This window comes from Hyperolius riggenbachi, chromosome 5, assembly GCF_040937935.1.
Source record: "Hyperolius riggenbachi isolate aHypRig1 chromosome 5, aHypRig1.pri, whole genome shotgun sequence".
Taxonomy (NCBI): Eukaryota; Metazoa; Chordata; class Amphibia; order Anura; family Hyperoliidae; genus Hyperolius; species Hyperolius riggenbachi.
This window is the reverse complement of record NC_090650.1, coordinates 441,012,098-441,035,611: the sequence shown is the minus strand read 5'-3', so window position 1 is coordinate 441,035,611 and position 23,514 is coordinate 441,012,098. Positions and strand designations below refer to the sequence as shown.

Here is a 23,514-nt window from a genome sequence, read left to right as displayed (position 1 = left end):
CATGACTTTCACAATATACAGGGGTTGGCCAAAATAATGGAAACCCCTAACATTTTGGCATCATAATCTTTGAACATGTTTTAAGCAATCAAAACTTGACACGTTAATTTTTTTTTGTTTATTGTTTTTGTTATTTGATATGTTTAAATAAAATAATAGTTTTTTACAGATATTTAAACCAAAGTTGGTTATCATTTATAAAAATGGCAGACCTCTCAGACTTTCAAAGAGGCCAAATTGTTGGCGCTCATATGGCAGGCGCTACTGTAACAGAAACTGCCTGAATGCTTGGCATTTCAAGAGGTCCTGTCTCAAAAGTAATGACAGCCTTTGAAAGAGAAAGAAAAACGTCCTCAGCAAAGCACTGTTGTGGCCGAAAGTCGAAGTTGTCTGAGAGAGAACGTCGGACTCTAAATCAAATTGTTAGAAAAGCTTGCAAGACCACGGCTCCTAAAATCACTGCAGAGCTGAATGAACACCTACAGAATCCAGTTTCCACAAAAACTGTTTGTTGGGAGCTGCACAAATCTGGATTCCACAAAAAAACTGCAATTAGAAAACCTCTGCTCTCAAAGACAAATGTTTCAAAGCGTTTAGAGTGGTGTAGAAACCACCAGAATTGGTCCCTCGAGCAGTGGAAAAATGTGATTTTCTCTGACGAATCATCATTTACCTTATTTCCGGCCGATTGTACGTTTGGAGACAGCTGAAAGAAGCATTTTATCCAGACTGCCTTCTCCCAACCATAAAACATGGCGGGGGTTCTGTGATGATCTGGGGTGCTATTTCTTGGAAATCAGCCGGGCCAATGATTTCCCTTCATGGAAATTAACAGCCGAGGCTATTTTTTGGGCGATCAAGTTCATCCTATGGTTCACGAACTGTTTCCGGAGGGGAATGCCATCTTTCAAGATGATAATGCCCCAATCCATACAGCTAGAATTGTTAAAGAATGGCACGCGGAACAGTCTAATGAAGTTGAGCATCTCATCTGGCCACCACAATCCCCAGACCTCAACATTATTGAGCATTTATGGTCCTTATTAGAGATTCAAGTAAGAAGTCAATTTCCGCCGCCATCGTCTCTAAAAGAACTGGAGGGTGTTTTAACTGAAGAATGGGCTAAAATTCCTTTGGAAACAATTCACAATTTGTATGAATCAATACCTCGGAGAACTGTGGCTGTAATTGCCGCAAAAGGTGGACCTACACCATATTAAGATATTTTGTTGATTTTCAAGGTGTTTCCATTACTTTGTCCAAACTCTGTATGTATCTATCCTGTACAATAAAATCACTGTGTCGCTGCGTCCAGCTGTCCCTGTGTCCGGTTTTTGCTACTGCGCATGTGCGCAGTAACGGACAGCTGGACGGGGGCAAGGCGGGCGAGCGAGGTGGCGGGTGCGGGCCCGCAGCGCATGTGCGCACGGTGGGCACCCGCATGCATGGCAGCGGTGGCACAAAAAAGACCTAGAGCTCGTTTTTAAACGGGCTTGGGTCTACTAGTATATATATAAAATCGGATGTATGTGTGTGTGTGTATGTGCCACGATCACTCGAAAACGGCTAGAGTGATTTGAACGAAACTTGATATACAGATCCCTTACTAACTGGGATGATATGTTCTGGGGGTCTCACGTCCCCCCTGCACACCTGGGCGGAGCTACAAACAGCAAATCAGATTTCACCCATTCATGTTAATGGAAAAAATGGAAAAGGCTGCCATTCTCACAGTAATCAAGCCAGAGTCCCCACACTTGGCACAGTTGGCCACTTGGTGACCAAGGTTACAAATCCAGGAAAAGTGGGTGGGGCATAAAACAGCCAATCAAATTTCAGCCATTTATTTTTAATGGGAAAATGTAAACTGCAGCCATTCTTAGACTGTTAATCGCAGGGTTCTCAAACTCGGCACACTTGGTCATTCGGTGAATGAGATTAAGATTTAGGAAAGTGGGTGGAGCCTACAACAGCCAATTCAAATTCACCTATTGATTTTTAAGGGGAATATTTAAACTGCTGCCATTCTAAAGGTGCGTACACACATGCGACTATAGTAGTTTGAAACGATCGTTCCCCGATCATTTCAAACGACGATCGTTTAAAAAAAAGCAGCCAACGACCATTAAGTCTAACGACGGAAGAGCTAGATCGTTAGATCGTTAGATCGTTAAAAACGAACGATCTAGCTTGGCGTATTTTTTCCAACGACGATCGTTTGCAAAAGTAGTACATCGTTGGAAACGATCGTTCGTACTAGGCTTGACATGCGCATCTCGCATTTTTAAGCGCAAGTGCATTAGTTGCTTTACGTGATGTAACGTTCGTTCTCACGATCAGATCGTTACACACCTTTAAAAACTATCTTTACTTAGGTCGTTCTATCCTCAATTAAAAGATCGTTCGTCGTTCACAACGAACGATCGTTGTCGCATGTGTGTACGTAGCATTACACTGTTAATGGCAGAGGCTTCAAACTTGCTACAGTTGGTCATTGGATGACTGGGGTCCAAATTCACTATATCAGGGACCCCCTGTATTGTCCCCCATGTTTGTGATTCGGTCCTCTGCTCTCCCCCCCCCCCATTCTCTGTTACCCCATGTATAGGTATAAGTAGTGACAGCAAGCCTCACCTCATCCATTGGCTATAATCAGAGTCCTCTCCTCTCCCTGACCGCTCCCCTAGTGCTGGTGTAATGATGCAGTCAGCAGAAGCCAGCACTAGGGGAGCAGTGAGGGAGAGGAGTGGTCTTTGATCACCACGGGCTCTGATGGATGAGGTGAGCTTTGCTGTCACTACTTATACCTATACATGGGGTAGCAGAGAATGGGGCGGGGGGGGGGGGGAGCGGAGGACAGAAGGACACACATGGGGGACAGAAGGGGACAACAAGGGGACACAGGAAGACACATGGGGACATATGAGGAAAAAGGGGAACACAATAATTGGGGGAGAAAATCTGCAAGGCCCTCCTGGAACATGGACACACCAGGTTTAGCATATTTTTTCACCTTGTTTTTGCCCTCTAAACCTGTGGCGTCTTATAGTCTGAAAATATGGTACTTGTCTCAGTTGTAGGAAGCCTCTGAATAGACCAGAGGCTTCCCTGATCTTCTCATGCTCCCTTTCCAGCGCTGGCACCCATTCCAGTGCAAGTCGAATAGACTTCCTCTAGCTGTGGAAGAACGCATCCAAACCAGGCATGTGCTATTAAGGTCTGCACATGCCCAATATACTGAAACATTCCGCTCATGCACAGAGTAAAAAAACTGTGCATGAGCGACTTCATTCTACTGGGCATGTGCAGACCAGACTTGCACATGCTCGGTGCAGATGCGCTCTTCCAAGGCCAGAAGCACAGCCAGAAGATGGAGAGGAACCCTTCGCTGGAACAGTGGATCATCCAAAGCATATATGTCAAACTCCGGCCCGCGGGCCAAATCTGGCCATCAGAGCCATTAAATTTGGCCCTCAAGTGGTTTCCCCACTTTGCATTATGTTGGGCCCACTCTAAACCACCAGGGAAGCTATACTGGAGGTGAAGCCCTAGAACACCATAAGAACACCAGGGAAGCCATATGGGGGAGGTAGGGGGAAAGCACTAAACACTAGGGAACTGTATAGGGGGGGAGAACCACTAGACAACAGAGACCTGTATAGGGATTGGAAGGGGGCCATTAGACATCTGGAAACTGTATAGGGGAAGGAGGGAACCACTAGACACCAGGGAACTGTATAGGTGTTGGAGAGGGGCCTCTAGACACCTGAGAACTTTATAAGGGAGGAGGGTAACCAGTAGATATTGAGGTTGGCCCGTGACTTGGTCCCAGTGTTCAATTGCGGCCCACTTTGTATTTGAGTTTGACACACCTGATACAAAAGCTTCCAGCTACAGTGTACATTGAGTTAATCTTCAGACACATGCTGTGATTTGAACCATCTCAGCCAAAAATCTAAAGTGTGTACAACAACGGTTTGTTGTTGATTGTTTGCTGCCCATCGCCAACTTCTCCCCTCTCCATAGAACATTTCACGCTGCTCAGGTATAGCCATCACCCGTGTCTGTACAGAACTCTTTCCCATAACCATTGCCCTAACAATCAATTAGTAACCATTAGTTATGACACTAAGGGCTCGTTCTTTGGCATTTTTACCCTTTTTTCAAGCGCAGGCGATTTTCAAAATCGCCCTAAAAACTCTTGTGCAATGATTCCCTATGAGAGAGTTCAAAGCCGAGCAGTTTGTTTCCGATCCGCTCAGAAAAGCGCTGCCTGGACCATTTTTGAGGTGATTTTGTCTAAATGGAATGTATAGGAAAAACTCTCCCAAAATCGCTTTGTGCAGCGATTGCATTCATGTTCATTCTTTTCCAGGTCAAAAAGTTCACTTTCTGACTTGTGTCAGGGAGTGAAGGACAAAACCGCTCTGGAAAAGTGCTTTTAACAAAAATGCAGCACGCAGTGGAGCGCCAGGAGGCGCTAAAAAAAAGTGCCCAAAAACGTAAACCGTTTGCGTAATTAGATGTGAAGGCCTGAGCCTGTGTACAGAAATATACACGCAGGAGGCACTTATCACTACAAGCTGTTTTCCACTGTACACGTTTATTTCAGTGTGTGGATCATTTGTGAACCACAAAAAAATATATATAATGTAAATTGCAGATACAGGTTTCCACTTGCGTGATCTGATTTTTATACAATTAAGGCTGCTTACACACAGGGACTGTAACGCTCCCCCAACGCACAGCAATGTAACTCAAGTGGGCTGTTCACACAGCCCACGTTGCGTTACATGTAACGCTGCACGTTGTCGGGGCGTTAGAGCGGCGTTAGAGCGGCTATAGCCGCGTTAGACTGTTTGCACATGCGCAGTGGGGGGCGGAGAGGAGGCGGGGAGAGCCAGCTACAGTAGCCGCGCACATGGCTACTTAATATTCACTGCACTGGCGGCCGCTGATTGGCCGGCGGGACCACGTGATGCGGAGTGTCTCGCTCCGCATCACGTGGTCCCGCCGGCCAATCAGCGCCACTCTGGGAGACTTTATCGGAATAGAGCCGCCTAACGCGGCTCACTCTACCGTCGGCTCTTGCAGCACCATACGTTGTGTTAGGTGCACGTTATGCGACCTTAACGTGGCACCTAACGCAACGTCTTGGTCTGCAAGTAGCCTAAAGGTGGTTACACACTATAACCTTTTTTTTTTTTTATCATCTCTTTTCAATTCAAGGTTTACAATCAATTTTTCTGATTGATTGTAACATTTGAAGAATCTGACCAACGTGTTTTCAATTTTTCTCCAACTATGAAAAAAAATGATTGAAAACTCTGAGAACATTGTGTGAGTGTACCGTATATATTAATAAATTAACAATCTACCCTACACCATTCAATTTTCATAAAAATTGATCAGAAAAATCCAACACTCCCAATCGACTTCTATGGAGGAAAAACGGGAAATCTGATTGGATTTCTTGCTCAAATAAAAAAAGCTTTACATTTTGGGGAAATCTTATTGTTTTTATGGAATTTCCATAAATTTGGATAATTTTATTGTGCGTGGCCACTAGTGTTGGGCGAACACCTGGATGTTCGGGTTCGGGAAAGTTCGCCGAACATGGCCGCGATGTTCGGCATGTTCGGGCCGAACCCCGAACTCCCCGAACATCCCGCTTTTGGGGGCCCTATGGGGTCGCAGGCATAAGGGGGGAGCATGCCCCGATCGCGGGGGGGGCGTTGAGGGAGGCCGGGCAGCGGGCGGTTCAGCAGTAGTACGGTACTACTGCTGAACCGCCCGCTGCCCGGCCTCCCTCAACGCGTCACTCTCCGGACTCCTCCTCCTCAGTCACTCACTTCACAGTGCCGCCCACTGCCAGCCACCCACTACCACCGGACCGGTACTTCCTGAAACTTTTGTATGGGGAAGCGGGCAGAGGGGGGAGCGCTAGCGGAGGGGGTGGGGGGAATTTCCGACCCCCCCCCCCCCCGCGATCGGGGCATGCTCCCCCCTTATGCCTGCGACCCCATAGGGGGGCAGTATTCGGTCGAACAGGGCCCTGTTCGGCCGAACAGGGGCCCTGTTCGGCCCTGTTTGGCGGCCATTTAGTAGTTCGGGGCGAACCCGAACTTAAAAGGCCGAACACCATCAGGTGTTCGGCCGAACGCGAACATCACCCGAACTGGGTGATGTTCTGCAGAACCCGAACAGTGGCGAACACTGTTCGCCCAACACTAGTGGCCACCTTAAGGCCTGAACCCACTGGAGCGTTTTTTTGAGCGTTTAGGGAGCGTTTTAAATCGCTAGCGATTTCCCTAAACAATCTGCCAAGGTGTATATATGTAACAAATTCCACAGTAGTGATTGCGATTAGCAAAACCGCAATCGCAGGACATGCAGCATTTTGGGAGCGTTTGTGATTCAATGTAAAGTACTGAAGCGCTGGCAAATTGTTAATGAATCGCTACACATAGTGATTTTTGCACGATTTTAAATTGCTGCACACTGTAAAAAAATATAAATAAATAAATTGAAAGGACCAATCAGAATCACTGATCGCAAATCGCTATCACAATCGCTGCCAAAAAGCTTACACTTTTTAAAATCGCTATCAAAATCGCTTACAAAACGCTCATTAAAAACGCTAGCGATTACGCTAGCTATTTGCGATTTGTAGTGAGTTCCAGGCCTCAGCCTGATCGCAAACGACAGTAATTTTTTTTAGTGCATTTGCAATTTTTAAGGCAATCTGAATCTACTAAAAATAGCTAAATGCAATCACAGACACAAATTGCCAAAATGCAAAGAGTCACAAACTGGAAAATTGTAAAAATCGCATTGAAATTGCGCTGCATTTGCGTTTAGCGATTTGTAGTGGAAATTGGAAAACAGCCGTTTGCCTCTTCCTGGCGATCTGATCCGGTTATATGCCGGTTATCCAGGATATGCAGAGACTACAAATATATTCACACATCTCAGTGACCTATGTACACCGAGTACCACGGTTACAGCTACTGTACTATCAAATATTTATTTTTATAATGATATCATTACATAAAGGCAGCATGGTGGTGGTGAGCGCTCTCGCCTTGCAGCGCTGGGTCCCTGGTTCGAATCCCAGGCAGGTCAGCATCTACAAGGAGTTTGTATGTTCTCCCCGTGTATGTGTGGGTTTCCCCCGGGCAATCCAGTTTCCTCACACATCCCAAAACATACAGATAAGTAAATTAGCTTTCCCCTAAATTGGCCCTAGACTACAATATAGGACTATGATAGGGATTAGAGTGTGAGCCCTTCTGAGGGACAGTTAGTGACATGACTGTATGCTCGATGCTGCGGTGCTTAATAATAATTACAGACATAATTTCAAAAGTCATGTAAAATGATTTTTGAACTTTTTTATGAAAAAAAAATGGTTAAAACCTCTATGTAATTGTGCAAAAGATTTAGTTTTTTTTTTATTTTGTTGTTTTCTTTTTGTTTTTTGATACCACATAAGGGGCCTGGTCCCCTCCTTTCTGCAACCTCTCTGGGATTTTATTGCTGTCTGCTTCTCCAAAAGTGAGAATATCTCTCTGGCAGTGTTATGTTCTGTGAAAATGTAAAAACTGATTTTATTTCCCCTTAGCAGAGCCGAGAAGTAATAAGTGATGGTCAGTGAGATGCCAATCAAAATCAACAGAACGTGCAATTGGCCGAATCCAAGCTTAAATTTCCATTAAACTGCATGCAAGCCACATTTATTAGTATCTACCATCTCTAGAAGTGACAGAACCTCTGTCACATTTTATTAAAGTTTTTATTGCTTTCCCTTGCTTCTTGTCCCCAACAAAAACCTCAGCTTCATAAATGCAGCCACAGAGATCCCAGGAACAGGGAAACAGTCACAGCGATCCTAGGGACAGGGATGCAGCCATATAGATCCCAAGGACAGGAATACAGAGCTAGAGATCCCAGGGACAGAGACACAGCCAAGGAGATCCCAGGAACAGGGAAACAGTCAAAGAGATCCCAGGGACAGGGAAACAGCCACAGAGATCCTAGGGACAGGGATGCAGCCATATAGATCCCAAGGACAGGAATACAGAGCTAGAGATCCCAGGGACAGAGACACAGCCAAGGAGATCCCAGGAACAGGGAAACAGTCAAAGAGATCCCAGGGACAGGGAAACAGCCACAGAGATCCTAGGGACAGGGATGCAGCCATATAGATCCCTAGGACAGGAATGCAGAACTAGAGATCCCAGGGACAGAGATGTAGCCATTGAGATCTCAGGGACAGGGATGCAGCCATAGAGATCTGAGGGACAGGGATGCAGCTATAGAGATCTCAGGGAGAGGAAAAAGCCATAGAGATCCCAGGGACAGGGATGGAAGCATATAGATCTCAGGAACAGGGATGCAACCATAGAGATTCCAGGGACAGGGATGCAGCCATAGAGATCTCAGGGGCAGAAAGTAAGCAGAGAAGAGATACACTTTTTTCCAGTATGTAGATATACAGTGATGTGAAAAACTATTTGCCCCCTTCCTGATTTCTTATTCTTTTGCATGTTTGTCACACTTAAATGTTTCTGCTCATCAAAAACCATTAACTATTAGTCAAAGATAACATAATTGAACACAAAATGCAGTTTTAAATGATGGTTTTTATTATTTAGTGAGAAAAAAAACTCCAAATCTACATGGCCCTGTGTGAAAAAGTGATTGCCCCCCTTGTTAAAAAATAACTTTACTGTGGTTTATCACACCTGAGTTCAATTTCTGTAGTCACCCCCAGGCCTGATTACTGCCACCCCTCAATCAAGAAATCACTTAAATAGGAGCTATCTGACACAGAGAAGTAGACCAAAAGCACCTCAAAAGCTAGACATCATGCCAAGATCCAAAGAAATTCAGGAACAAATGAGAACAAAAGTAATTGATATCTATCAGTCTGGTAAAGGTTATAAAGCCATTTCTAAAGCTTTGGGACTCCAGCGAACCACAGTGAGAGCCATTATCCACAAATGGCAAAAACATGGAACAGTGATGAACCTTCCCAGGAGTGGCTGGCCGACCAAAATTACCCCAAGAGCGCAGAGAAAACTCATCCGAGAGGCCACAAAAGACCCCAGGACAACATCTAAAGAACTGCAGGCCTCACTTGCCTCAATTAAGGTCAGTGTTCATGACTCCACCATAAGAAAGAGACTGGGCAAAAACGGCCTGCATGGCAGATATCCAAGGCGCAAACCACTTTTAAGCAAAAAGAACATTAAGGCTTGTCTCAATTTTGCTAAAAAAACATCTCAATGATTGCCAAGACTTTTGGGAAAATACCTTGTGGACCGATGAGACAAAAGTTGAACTTTTTGGAAGGTGCGTGTCCCGTTACATCTGGCGTAGAAGTAACACAGCATTTCAGCAAAAGAACATCATACCAACAGTAAAATATGGTGGTGGTAGTGTTATGGTCTGGGGTTGTTTTGCTGCTTCAGGACCTGGAAGGCTTGCTGTGATAGATGGAACCATGAATTCTACTGTCTACCAAATAATCCTGAAGGAGAATGTCCGGCCATCTGTTCAACTCAAGCTGAAGCGATCTTGGGTGCTGGAGCAGGACAATGACCCAAAACACACCAGCAAATCCACCTCTGAATGGCTGAAGAAAAACAAAATTAAGACTTTGGAGTGGCCTAGTCAAAGTCCTGACCTGAATCCTATTGAGATGTTGTGGCATGACCTTAAAAATTTGGTTCATGCTAGAAAACCCTCAAATAAAGCTGAATTACAACAATTCTACAAAGATGAGTGGGCCAAAATTCCTCCAGAGCGCTGTAAAAGACTCGTTGCAAGTTATCGCAAACGCTTGATTGCAGTTATTGCTGCTAAGGGTGGCCCAACCAGTTAGGTTCAGGGGGCAATTTCTTTTTCACACAGGGCCAGGTAGGTTTTGAGTTTTTTTCTCACTAAATAATAAAAAACATCACTTAAAACTGCATTTTGTGTTCAATTATGTTATCTTTGACTAATAGTTATCGGTTTTTGATGAGCAGAAACATTTAAGTGTGACAAACATGCAAAAGAATAAGAAACCAGGAAGGGGGCAAATAGTTTTTCACATCACTGTATTGTACCATACAAATAACCGTAAACCATTATTAATATCTTTCAAATATATAGATAAAAGAAACTGTGATACAGAATTCTGGGTTTTGTAGTTCCAGTCAGGAAAGTGAGGGGAGGAGTCAAAAATAAAGAACAGAAAGAGAGAGAGGAGAAAAGAGAGATTGGAAGAGGGAAGACAGAATTACCCATCACTGCTTCCAGCATACATTTATATTGTAACACCGCACAGAACTGTATGCAGCTCACTCAGCCCACCACAATCCTTGACCTTTCTGGTATCTATTATATCAAATAAATGCTGGGGGGCGGAGAGAAGACAGGAGAAGCGGATTGTTCTGTAATTCTATAATCTCCAGTACACGGTTACATTGTAATGCTTACATTCCATGCAGATGCCACATGCAGTTTAGCTGCACAGTTACGCCTTGCACTTTATTCCTGAGATCTCTGAATAAATACCTCCATCCGGTCCCCACATCTGTTGTTCCATGTCAATGCAATACATCTGCACTGTGATAATACACCCACCGCCTGTCTGTGTACATGACATCCCCTCTCACTGAGCACAGCGGGCCATCACCACTGGCACCAATTAGTCACTATTGTCACAGGTTTAACGTCTCTGCAAATCCAAAGTCGACAATCAGCCAGGTGGACAGCCCTGGGAAATGCTTAAAGAGAACCTGAGATGAAAAGTAAATACAAAAAAATATACATACCTGGGGCTTGCTCCACCCCCCCAAGACCCCCCACCCCCACCCCACCCCGCATTATTGCTCCCTTGCCATCCTCAGTCACCGCCTGGTTCATCCGCAACTGGCCCCAGTAAGTCGTCCAGTCGGGGCCAGTCGGCACAGGGGCAGTCCAGCCTTGCGTGCTTCCTCATCACGCTCCCGTCGCAGGCTCAGAACGCTCGGAGAGTGGAAGACGGGAGAGTGTGTGCAGCCGGGCAGCACATGCACAGTTGGCCCCGGACCGAAGGACTTTCCAGGGCCAATTGCCCATGAACGAAGTGGCGGTGGAGGACGGCAAGGGAGAGATAAGCCTTGAAGGGGCTGGCTAAATCTTTCAATCCCCATCTCAGGTTATCTTTAAAGCTATGTACCCACGTGGCGATTTTCCCGACGACAGTCGATTTTTACACACCATTGCAAGGTGGGTACAGGCGCGCAATTGTGAACATTGCTTAGCGTCGCGGGATGACTACAGACCGACACAGTGGATCGGATCTTTAAGATCCCTGACGACACTGCGCAAAGTACCACGATCGCTGGAAGTCTTGCTTGCGCCGCCGTGTAAGTCGCGTGGCATCATGTTTTTCATTTACCAACAGGAAGAGGCTTTGCTAGCGACCATCGTCAAGGGGACGTTGCTGGACCCATTGAGCAGTGAGTACGCAGCTTAAGGTGCCCATAGATCTAGCGATGTATGGGCAGATCGACAAAGAGACAGATCAGAGAGAGATCTGTTGGCTGCCTATACACCGCAGGCCAATTTCCGATCAATTTCAGCATGACATTTCTTGGGAATTGTCCTGTTGACGATGTATCCAGCGCTGTCTCCCCAAATGTTATATGTGCCCCCCCATGCATTAAAATATCTCACCTGTCCAACTGCCACGGCTAGTGTCCAGCCCTCCAGCTTCCGCATTCGCGCCCCAAGTGACTACAGCCCTACGGGTGTATAGCACGTGACGCAGGTGTCACATCGACAAATGTGGATGTTGGACACTAGCTGCGGCGGCCAGACAGGTAAAGTGTTTTAAGGCAAATTAACATTTGATAAGACAGCAGCCGGGGTTCCGTCGCGTTTGGCACTTGTCACAATAACACACGGCGATGTCCGTCCTCCTGAGATTTCCAAGCATGTCCGATCGATTTACTCGGCCAATTTCAGCCCAAAATTGGCCGATTCATTGATCAGTCAAGCATGTTGCAACCAGGGCTGTGGAGTCGGAGTCGTGGAGTCGGGCAATTTTGGGTGCCTGGAGTCGGAGTCGGGAAAAAATGCACCGACTCCGACTCCTAATGATTTTGTAACTGTAATTAAAATAGAAAATATGATAAAATGTTCTATTTCTCAGATAATAGTCATTAAAAATAATGTATATATACAGTAATAGCTGTGCTTAGTCCACAAAAATAAAACAAACCAATCAAAATTAGTTACTTGTGGTGCTTCAATAAAGCAGTCCCCGTATTTTTAAGGTCAGATATACATATCTGATTGTGACTGTATATATGATGTGTACACAGGAATCTCTTATATATACTAAATAACATCTATGCTGTAAGAATAAAGCCTGATGTGTAGCCGTGTCACTAATAGAGATGGTCAACGAGATGGAAATAATTCTGCATTGATGCTGATTTATGCAAATGTATGCACTCCCTTTGCTGATGAAATCAAATAATGTGATATGTTAAAATTTGGTTTGGTGACTACAAATTAAAGGGTAACTGAGACGGATGAAAAGTAAAGTTTTATACATACCTGGGGCTTCCTCCAGCCCCCTTCAGGCTAATCAGTCCCTCGCTGTCCTCCACCACCCGGATCTTCTGCTATGAGTCCTGGTAATTCAGCCAGCCAGCGCTGTCCGGCCGCATGCCGCTCCCACAGCCAGGAACATTCTGCACCTGCGCAATAGTGCTGCACAGGTGTAGTATGCTCCTGGCGGTGGAGTGTGTGCATGCGCACTACGCCTGACTGGCTCAAGTACCTGGACTCATAGCAGAAGATCCAGGTGGTGGAGAAGGACAACGAGGGACTGATTATCCTGAAGGCGGCTGGAGGAAGCCCCAGGTATGTATAAAACTTTAATTTCATCTGTCTCATGTTTACTTTGTTACACAGTAGTACTATACTCTACATATGCACTCCCCACAGAGCTGCAGAGAATCCACTGAGAATGATGTGCACATTGAACACAGAGGTGTTGTCTGTCACCCATAAACCTTGTTCAGATTGTGCATGAAGAATGTGTAATAGAGGAAGAATCTCCTCATTCCCCTGCAGAGTACCTGCACATCATTCTTACATGTACCCACACTTACATTGCCTAGGGCCTGATAGATGTTCTTTGTTCCGGTTTGTACCTTTTACAAGTAACAATAACAATAACAATAATATTTATATAGCGCTTTTCTCCCTGGGGACTCAAAGCGCTGTGACCCTGCATTATGCAGTCTCAAAGGCTAGGGAAAAGAGGTGAGTTTTTAGCCTTTTTTTAAAGCTGTCCAGAGAAGGAGCCTCTCGTACTGATTGTGGAAGTGAGTTCCATAGAGTAGGGGCTGCATAGGAAAAGGCCCGAGCACCAAATGTTAAGTGTATCCTGGGAATAACCAGCTTCATCTTGTTGGCAGAGCGGAGGGTGCGTGGAGGGGCATAAAGTTCCAATAGATCCGCTATGTATTTGGGTCCCATGTGGTGTAGAGCCTTGAATGTCAGCAGGCAGATCTTAAAATTGATTCTCCATTTTACTGGCAACCAGTGAAGAGTTTGCAGTACTGGGGTGATGTGTGAGCTGCGGGGGGCATTGGCTAGGAGTCTGGCTGCAGCATTCTGTACTAGCTGTAAGGGGCGCAGAACCTTATCTGTAGATCCGATTAACAGGGCGTTGCAGTAGTCTAGGCGGGAGGATACAAATGCGTGAACCAGGGCAGGTAGGTCTTCAGCTGGGATTAGGTGTTTTATTTTCGCTATATTTCTTAGATGGAAGAAGGAAGACTTGACGACAGCTGATCATTCATTACTCGGACTAATGCTGTTTCAGTGCTGTGCCTTTTCCTGAATCCTGACTGAAAAGTATCAAAGATGTTGTTATCTGTAAGCCTGGCTTCTAGCTGGTTGGCGACTGCTTTCTCGATAACTTTTGATAGGAATGGTAAGTTCGCCACAGGTCTGTAGTTGGTTACAGAATCAGGATCTAGTGATGGTTTCTTCAGGAGGGGTTTTATGATTGCTTTCTTTAGTTCTTCTGGGAAAAGTCCACTTTGCAAGGAGCACTGAGTGATTTTGTGAAGTGCTGGCCTGAACAGCGCTGGGCACTGCATTAAGGATCCAGTTGGGCCAGGATCCAGGTCGCAGGTAGTGGGGCGGAGACTTTGAATGAGAATTCCAAAATCTTCTACACTCAGAGTGTCAAAGACTTGCCATGGTGGTACGGTAGTAGGCATATGCAACGTCCAGTGGTCAATTGATGTTGTTGGTGTAATGCTGGCACGGATGGTAGACACCTTGTTTGTGAAGAAGGCAGAGAATTCTTCACACCTTTCCCTGGAGTATGTGGTTGGGGCTTTTAGGCAGGAAGGATTGCAGAGTGATTCCACTGTGTGGAAGAGTTGAGCAGCTCTGTTGTTGGCTGTAGATATTTTGTGCGAGATAAAGTCTGATTTTTTCTTGTTTATTGCTTGTTGGTATTGTCTGAGGTGTTGAACTAGGCTAGATTTGTGCTCCCCAGTCCCTGATTTACGCCACTGTCTTTCTAGTCTGCGCCCTTTCTTTTTTAGATCCATGATGGTTTTGTCAAACCAATTAGCTTTCTGCTTTTTGGTTGCTGATTTGGTGCGCCATGGGGCAATACTGTCAAGTGTTTCATATATCGTGTTGTTGTACTGGGTTACTAGAGAGTTTGGGTCCATTTGACTGTGGAGCAGATTTGTAAAATCCAGGTTGGCAGTTATCCTCTCCGGTGTTAATTTACTCAGGGGACGGGTTTTGATTGTTTCTTTAGGGAGCTGCTTGATAGGGTGATGTTCAATAGTAAACTGTATTATGTGATGGTCTGACCATACCACTGGGGTTACTGTTATGTTACTAATGTCCATTCCAAGGTGGAACAGTAAGTCTAGCGTATGCCCTCCTCTGTGGGTAGCTGATTACAACACAGAAGTACTCTTACCAAGGACTAGTTTTAGTCTAAAGGGAATAAATATAGTAGTCTACATATCCTTCTCACTTCAGTTGTCTTGTAAAATTCCTAAGCGTTGGCAGTTAAGAGACGAATTTCATGTTACATACTTTTAATCAACAAAATTGTAATATGCAAATTAGAGGAGTCGGAGTCGAGGAGTCGGAGTTGGTGGAATCCTAAACTGAGGAGTCGGAGTCGGTGGATTTTTGGACCGACTCCACAGCCCAGATTTTCATCTGATTCGATAATAATTATTGAATTGAATAGTAAATTGGCCCAACACAGGAGGTCACCACATGGATCAGAAGCCCCCCACTGCCCCCCATAACAACACAGGAGGTCATCACATGGATCAGAAGCCCCCACTGCCCCCCATAACAACACAGGAGGTCACCACATGGATCAGAAGCCCCCCACTGCCTCCCATAACAACACAGGAGGCCATCACATGGATCAGAAGCCCCCCACTGCCCCCCATAACAACACAGGAGGTCATCACATGGATCAGAAGCCCCCACTGCCCCCCATAACAACACAGGAGGCCATCACATGGATCAGAAGCCCCCCTGCCCCCCATAACAACACAGGAGGCCATCACATGGATCAGAAGCCCCCCACTGCCCCCCATAACAACACAGGAGGTCATCACATGGATCAGAAGCCCCCACTGCCCCCCATAACAACACAGGAGGCCATCACATGGATCAGAAGCCCCCCACTGCTCCCATAACAACACAGGAGGTCATCACATGGATCAGAAGCCCCCACTGGCCCCCATAACAACACATGAGGTCATCACATGGATCAGAAGCCCCCCACTGCCTCCCATAACAACATAGGAGGTCATCACATGGATCAGAAGCCCCCACTGCCCCCCATAACAACACAGGAGGTCACCACATGGATCAGAAGCCCCCACTGCCCTCCATAACAACACAGGAGGTCACCACATGGATCAGAAGCCCCCACTGCCCCCCATAACAACACAGGAGGCCATCACATGGATCAGAAGTATCCCACTGCCACCCATAGCAACACAGGAGGTCATCACATGGATCAGAAGCCCCCCACTGCCTCCCATAACAACATAGGAGGTCATAACATGGATCAGAAGCCCCCACTGCCCCCCATAACAACACAGGAGGTCATCACATGGATCAGAAGCCCCCCACTGCCCTCCATAGCAACACAGGAGGTCATCACATGGATCAGAAGTATCCCACAGCCCCACATAACAACACAGGAGGTCATCACATGGATCAGAAGCCCCCACTGCCACCCATAACAACACAGGAGGTCATCACATGGATCAGAAGCCCCCACTGGCCCCCATAACAACACAAGAGGTCACCACATGGATCACAAGCCCCCACTGCCCCTATAACAACACAAGAGGTCACCACATGGATCACAAGCCCCCGCATAACCACACAGGAGGTCATCACATGGATCAGAAGCCCCCACTGGCCCCCATAACAACACAGGAGGCCATCACATGGATCAGAAGCCCCTCACTGATCTCTGATCTGTGTGTATCGGGTCACTGGACACATAACTAGCAGAGCCGATCGGTTACATATTCGCTACATTGTCAGAAGGGCTCTTGTAACAATAATAACAAATCATCACAAACAGATCACAAAATAATAAAACAAAAACAAGAAGTAAACAAAAGAAGCAGCTAAACTTCCTCATTCAGCTCCTGACAGCCTGGTCTCTGCATCAGCTGTGAGATAAATCACTAAGCATAGGTTATTCTTCAGCAATGGGAGGGAGACTCACCAGTCAGGAGACTCCAGGGTTCTGCAGATGCTTCTGAGGTCCCCCAGCTGACCCTCTTCTCTCTCTTCTCCTCTTATCTCTCTCTATTATCTATCCTGTCTGTTCTCTCTTCTCCCTGCTCTCTCTTCTCCCTGCTCTCTCTCTCTCCTCTGTTCTCTTCTCTCCTGTCTTCTCTCCTCTCTCTGCTGCTGCTGCTGAGGAGTCAGGAGGGGGATCAGCCTGGAGAAGAGGAAAGAGTCTTCTTGTTGCACAAACAGTGAATGTGATTCCCCGCAGGAAAGCAGAGAGCTTCCTGTTACATCAGCGGACTCCGCCTGCTCTCTGGCTGCTCAGAGCTGTCCTCAGTGTGGCCAGAGTTGGCTGATCGCCCCGGCTGTAGAGTGATGATCCCCCTCCATCCATCCATCCTCAGCTCTCCCAGCCAGCAGGATGTGTGCTCCCCCCTCCCCTTCTTCAGGAAGTCCGACTCCAGAGAGGAGAACCAGCCCCAGCCAGCACTTCCACCGACTCTCCTCTCTACATTCTCTGTTCTTTATACTACTGTAATGCAGAGGAGCTCACTATCTTATCATAGTGTAATGTCCTACCATATTATTATTATGTATTTATATAGCACTGGCATCTTCTGCAGCACTTTACAGAGTACATAGTCAAGTCACTGACTGTACACAGAGGAGCTCACACTCTAATCCTACCATAGTCATAGTCTAATGTCCTACCATATTATTATTATGTATTTATATAGCACTGACATCTTCTGCAGCACATTACAGAGTACATAGTCATGTCACTGACTGTCCTCAGAGGAGCTCACAATCTAATCCTACCATAGTCATAGTCTAATGTCCTACCATATTATTATTATGTGTTTATATAGCACTGACATCTCCTGCAGCACATTACAGAGTACACAGTCATGTCACTGACTGTCCTCAGAGGAGATCACAATCTAATCCTACCACAGTCATAGTCTAATGTCCTACCATATTATTATTATGTATTTATATAGCACTGACATCTCCTGCAGCACATTACAGAGTATATAGTCATGTCACTGACTGTCCTCAGAGGAGCTCACAATCTAATCCTACCATAGTCATAGTCTAATGTCCTACCATATTATTATTATGTATTTATATACTGACATCTCCTGCAGCACATTACAGAGTACATAGTCATGTCACTAACTGTCCTCAGAGGAGCTCACACTCTAATCCTACCATAGTCATAGTCTAATGTCCTACCATATTATTATTATGTATTTACATAGCACTGACATCTTCTGCAGCACATTACAGAGTACATAGTCATGTCACTGACTGTCCGCAGAGGAGCTCACAATCTAATCCTACCATAGTCATAGTGTAATGTCCTACCATATTATTAGTATGTATTTATATAGCACTAACATCTTATGCAGCACATTACAGAGTACATAGTCATGTCACTGACTGTCCTCAGAGGACCTCACACTCTAATCTTACCATAGTCATAGTGTATTGTCCTACCATATTATTGTTATGTATTTATATAGCGCTGGCATCTCCTGCAGCACATTACAGAGTACATAGTCATGTCACTGACTGTCCTCAGAGGAGCACACAATCTAATCCTACCATAGTCATAGTCTAATGTCCTACCATATTATTATTATGTATTTACATAGCACTGACATCTTCTGCAGCACATTACAGAGTACATAGTCATGTCACTGACTGTCCTCAGAGGAGCTCACAATCTAATCCTACCATAGTCATAGTGTAATGTCCTACCATATTATTATTATGTATTTATATAGCACTGACATCTTCTGCAGCACTGTACAGAGTACATAGTCATGTCACTGACTGTCCTCAGAGGACCTCACACTCTAATCCTACCATAGTCATACTCTAAGGTCCTACCATATTATTATTATGTATTTATATAGCACTGACATCTTCTGCAGCACTTTACAGAGTACATAGTCATGTCACTGACTGTCCTCAGAGGAGCTCACAATCTAATCCTACCATAGTCATAGTGTAATGTCCTACCATATTATTATTATGTATTTATATAGCACTGACATCACCTGCAGCACATTACAGAGTACATAGTCATGTCACTGACTGTCCTCAGAGGAGCTCACAGTCTAATCCTACCATAGTCATAGCCTAATGTCCTACCATATTATTATTATGTATTTATATAGCACTGACATCTTCTGCAGCACATTACAGAGTACACAGTCATGTCACTGACTGTCCTCAGAGGAGCTCACACTCTAATCCTACCATAGTCATAGTCTAATGTCCTACCATATTATTATTATTATTATGTATTTATATAGTGCTGGCATCTTCTGCAGCACATTACAGAGTACATAGTCATGTCACTGACTGTCCTCAGAGGAGCTCACAATCTAATCGTACCATAGTCATAGTCTAATGTCCTACCATATTATTATTATGTATTTATATAGCACTGACATCTTCTGCAGCACATTACAGAGTACACAGTCATGTCACTGACTGTCCTCAGAGGAGCTCACACTCTAATCCTACCATAGTCATAGTCTAATGTCCTACCATATTATTATTATGTATTCAAATAGCACTGACATCTTCTGCAGCACATTACAGAGTACACAGTCATGTCACTGACTGTCCTCAGAGGAGCTCACAATCTAATCCCTACCATGGTAATAGTCTAATGTCCTACCATATTATTATTATGTATTTATATAGTGCTGGCATCTTCTGCAGCACATTACAGAGTACAGTCCTGGCCAAAAGTTTTGAGACTGAAAAATTGTAGTTTCACAAAGTTTGCTGCTAAACTGCTTTTAGATCTGGGATTGCTTCTCCTCCAAGGGAGTGGGCTCACTCACAATATTGCCAGAAAACACAGCCATGAATAAAGAATGGTACCAAAACACCCTCCAACAGCAACTTCTTCCAACAATCCAACAACAGTTTGGTGAAGAACAATGCATTTTCCAGCAGGATGGAGCACCGTGTCATAAGGCAAAAGTGATAACTAAGTGGCTCGGGGACCAAAACGTTGAAATTTTGGGTCCATGGCCTGGAAACTCCCCAGATCTTAATCACATTGAACCAGCAGTCTCTGGCCCCTTGGAGACAGCTGGTTCACAAAATAGGGCTTACAGACGTCACGCTGCATGTTCCCACCTTTACTGCCATTCCCGCCACTCTCCAGCTGCTGCAGCCCACTCGCTATGATAGCAGAGCTTCCTGAGTTTCATTTCATTGGTTCCTGACCATGTGATTGCTATGACTGGCTATGATTGGATCACAGTGATCACAGTCTCGGGAGCCAATGAAATCTTCTCCTGATCAGCTCAGGGAGCTCTGCTATCATTGCGAGTGGGCTGCAGCGGCAGGAGAGTGGCGTGAATGGCAGTAGAGGTGGGAACACGCAGTGAGGATGATTGAAATCTGCACCGTGGCAGGGATAACAGCTCCCAAACAGGGTGGAGATTTCAAAAGCGGTTAAAGGGGAACTGAAGTAAGAGGTATACGGAGGCTGCCATATTTATTTCCTTTTAATCAATACCAGTTGCCTGGCAGCCCTGCTGGTCTATTTCTCTGCAGTAGTATCTGAATAACACCAGAAACAAGCATGCAGCTAGTCTTGCCAGATCTGCTGCATGCTTGTTCAGGGGCTGTGGCTAATAGTATTAGAGGCAGAGGATCAGCAGGGCTGCCAGGCAACTGGTATTGATTAAAAGGAAATAAATATGGCAGCCTCTGTATACCTCTTACTTCAGTTCCCCTTTAAGTTGGCCAACAATGATACAATCTAAATTTTACAATCTTACCTTTCTTTGTAGTAGAATAGTAACTGAATGAATATACCCTGAATGGATGCTTTAGGGCCTAGGTTCTCAACGTGTGGTACGCATACCCCAAGGGGTACTTCTGAGGTTCCAGGGGGTACTCGGGCCTGGTATACTCAACCAAGAACAACAAATTTAGAGTTTTAGAAAATGATAAATCTTATTTAAACATCACCAAATTAGTGTTTTAGCTCATTAAAAGCAATAGTGAATGCTTGGAAATAGTTTAGAACCAATTATCTTGTACTACTATTAAATATTTATTTGCCAAGGGGTACTTGTGATAATGTTTACTATGCCAGGGGGTACTTGGTGAGTATGGGGTTTCAAAAGGGGTACATACCAATACAATGTTGGGAAACACTGCTTTAGGTAGTCCCTATTACGTAGACGGGGTAAGATTGTACAATAAAGATTGTATCATTGACAGACACCTTTAGACTCTGGAGGGGCTGCTGGTAAAAGTGGGCTTGGAGTAATGAAAAGTACAAACCTAGCCCTGGATATTTAATAAGGTGCTTTAAAGGATACCCGAGGTGACATGTGACATGATGAGATAGACGTGTATGTACAGTGCCAAGCACACAAATAACTATGCTGTGTTCCTTTTTTCTTTCTCTGCCTGAAAGAGTTAAATATCAGGTATGTATGTGGCTGACTCAGTCCTGACTCAGACAGGAAGTGACTACAGTGTGACCCTCACTGATAAGAAATTCCCCCTATAAAACACTTTCCTAGCAGAAAATGTCTTCTGAGAACAGGTAAGAGGTAAAAAGGGGAATTTCTTATCAGTGAGGGTCACTGTAACGATTGTGGAATCGTCTCCGTGGTCAGCGCACCAGACGTGCGCTGACACGGCGGATTTCTTCCACAAGCGTATATTGCGGACACCCAGGCTAGGTGCTATGCACCCGCAGAGGGCAATTCCCACCGGCAGATGGCGCTGTGGAGTGCAGGCGAACACAGCCGCTGCACAGCCACAGATGCCAAATGGGAATTGTACAGATCCGGGACAAGGTACAATCAGGCAGGGCTGGATAGCCCACAGGGAACAGAGTAAAGGGATAGAACCAATGTGTGCCCACCAAATTAGTCGCCACCCAGCGACGGCGAACACACAACGGCGGAAACGAAGAAGGAAACGCAATCGCAAGAATGGCGATTGCCAATAGCGACACAAGACTGAGCAGGACAGAGCACAAGGGTAGCAAAGGCACAGCAAATCATACAAAGAGAAAGATAAAGAAAATAATAAACGCTAGCTGAACGCGAACACCGCACTCATTCGCAACAGTGCACGCGTTCGTGCGCGGTCTCCGCGTGTTACGCACAACAGAGACAAGCACGCCTAACTAACCAAAGACAGACAAACACGAAACAGAGAACGCGAGCGCTTGCTTAACGGTTACCTCACCGAGCCTACAGCAAGCGTTTCGAATCAGACAAGACAGACAAACGTGAAACAGGAACTAGGCAGAAAGGATCCACCGCTCTTCCGTCAGAGCAAGTGTGATCCAAGCAGAAACACAGATCAGAAAGATCCACAGCCGCTACCGCTAGCGGTTAGTGCGATTCAGGAAGACAGATCAGAAGGATCCACAGCGCTAGCGAAAAGTGTCTAGCGCGATCCCAGGAGACAGAACAGAAGGATCCACAGCGCTAGCGAAAAGTGGCTAGCGCAATCCCAGGAGACAGAACAGAAGGATCCACAGCGCTAGCGAAAAGTGGCTAGCGCGATCCCAGGAGACAGAACAGAAGGATCCACAGCGCTAGCGAAAAGTGGCTAGCGCGATTCCAGGAGACAGAAGGATCCACAGCGCTAGCGAAAAGTGGCTAGCGCGATCCCAGGAGACAGAACAGAAGGATCCACAGCACTAGCGCAAAGAGACTAGTGCGATCCAGAGAAGATACTAACAGAACAGAAGGGCCTACCAGTAGCAGCCGCTGCTCTGGTTAGCACCGCACAGACAGACAGACAGAACAGGCAATACAAATAATACAATCCTAACTAGACTAGGGAACCTGCCTAGTGCAGTCCCACGAATAACTCTAAACTAATCTTCAACGAGAAGTAGCATGGCTGCCACTCACTAGGAGTGTATACTACAAACCCTGAAGGAATGACCAGCAAAGGACTGTGGGTAATCCCAACCTTTATACTGCCAGTCATCACAGGAGGCAGGTAGGGGATTTGCATAACGAATGTATGCAAATTCCTCAGCAGCAAGCTGCAGAACTGACAATAGGTCTCTCTTAAAGAGACCTGCAGAATGCAGACGTGAACAATGGTCAAAATGCTGCCTGTCTGCACAGGCAGCTGAGCAGATTCTCACAGTACCCCCCCCCCTTCTAGGGTCGAATTCCAGACGATCCTCAAAACTGATATCTCCAAACCACTCAAACAGAAGACTCATGAAGGTCGGGGCAGCCCGACAAGGTCCAATTCCAGAGTCAGTCCACCCGAAACCGACCTCATCGGAAACAGAAGCCACCGAAACATGCCCATCAGTACTACCAGTCTCAGTATAACACCCATCAGGACTGTGAACGCCAGAAAAGAAGCCATCGACACCCTCCAGACAATACCCACCACCTTCCAAGGAGCGTCTGAAAATACCAAACCTGCCACAATACCTGTTCGAAGTGTCCCTTACAACACAAAAGCCACCGTTGATCTTATTCAGGGTACCAAGCAAAATTTCTCCCAGAACCTTTTGAAGCTCCACAGAGATCCCAAGAGGGCAGAACAATCACCAGGCTCACATGGAGAATTACCAAGAACCCCCATGGAACCAATGACAATTCCGGATTCAGAATTACGAGGACACCCATCAAGATCAAGACTTTCAGGGACCACTTCTGGGCATGCAAG

General features: G+C 45.7%; 1 protein-coding gene across 1 annotated transcript in view; it reads right to left on the bottom strand.

The window, feature by feature from the left end:
• The window catches only part of CALCRL (calcitonin receptor like receptor), a 95,094-nt gene extending 77,930 nt beyond the window's left edge, over window positions 1-17,164 (bottom strand). Inside the window, exon 1 of the mRNA XM_068235004.1 lies at window positions 16,802-17,164. The gene's annotated coding sequence lies outside the window, so the exon portion shown is untranslated. The remainder of the gene's footprint in view (window positions 1-16,801) is intronic.
• Between the last annotated feature and the right edge of the window lie 6,350 nt (window positions 17,165-23,514).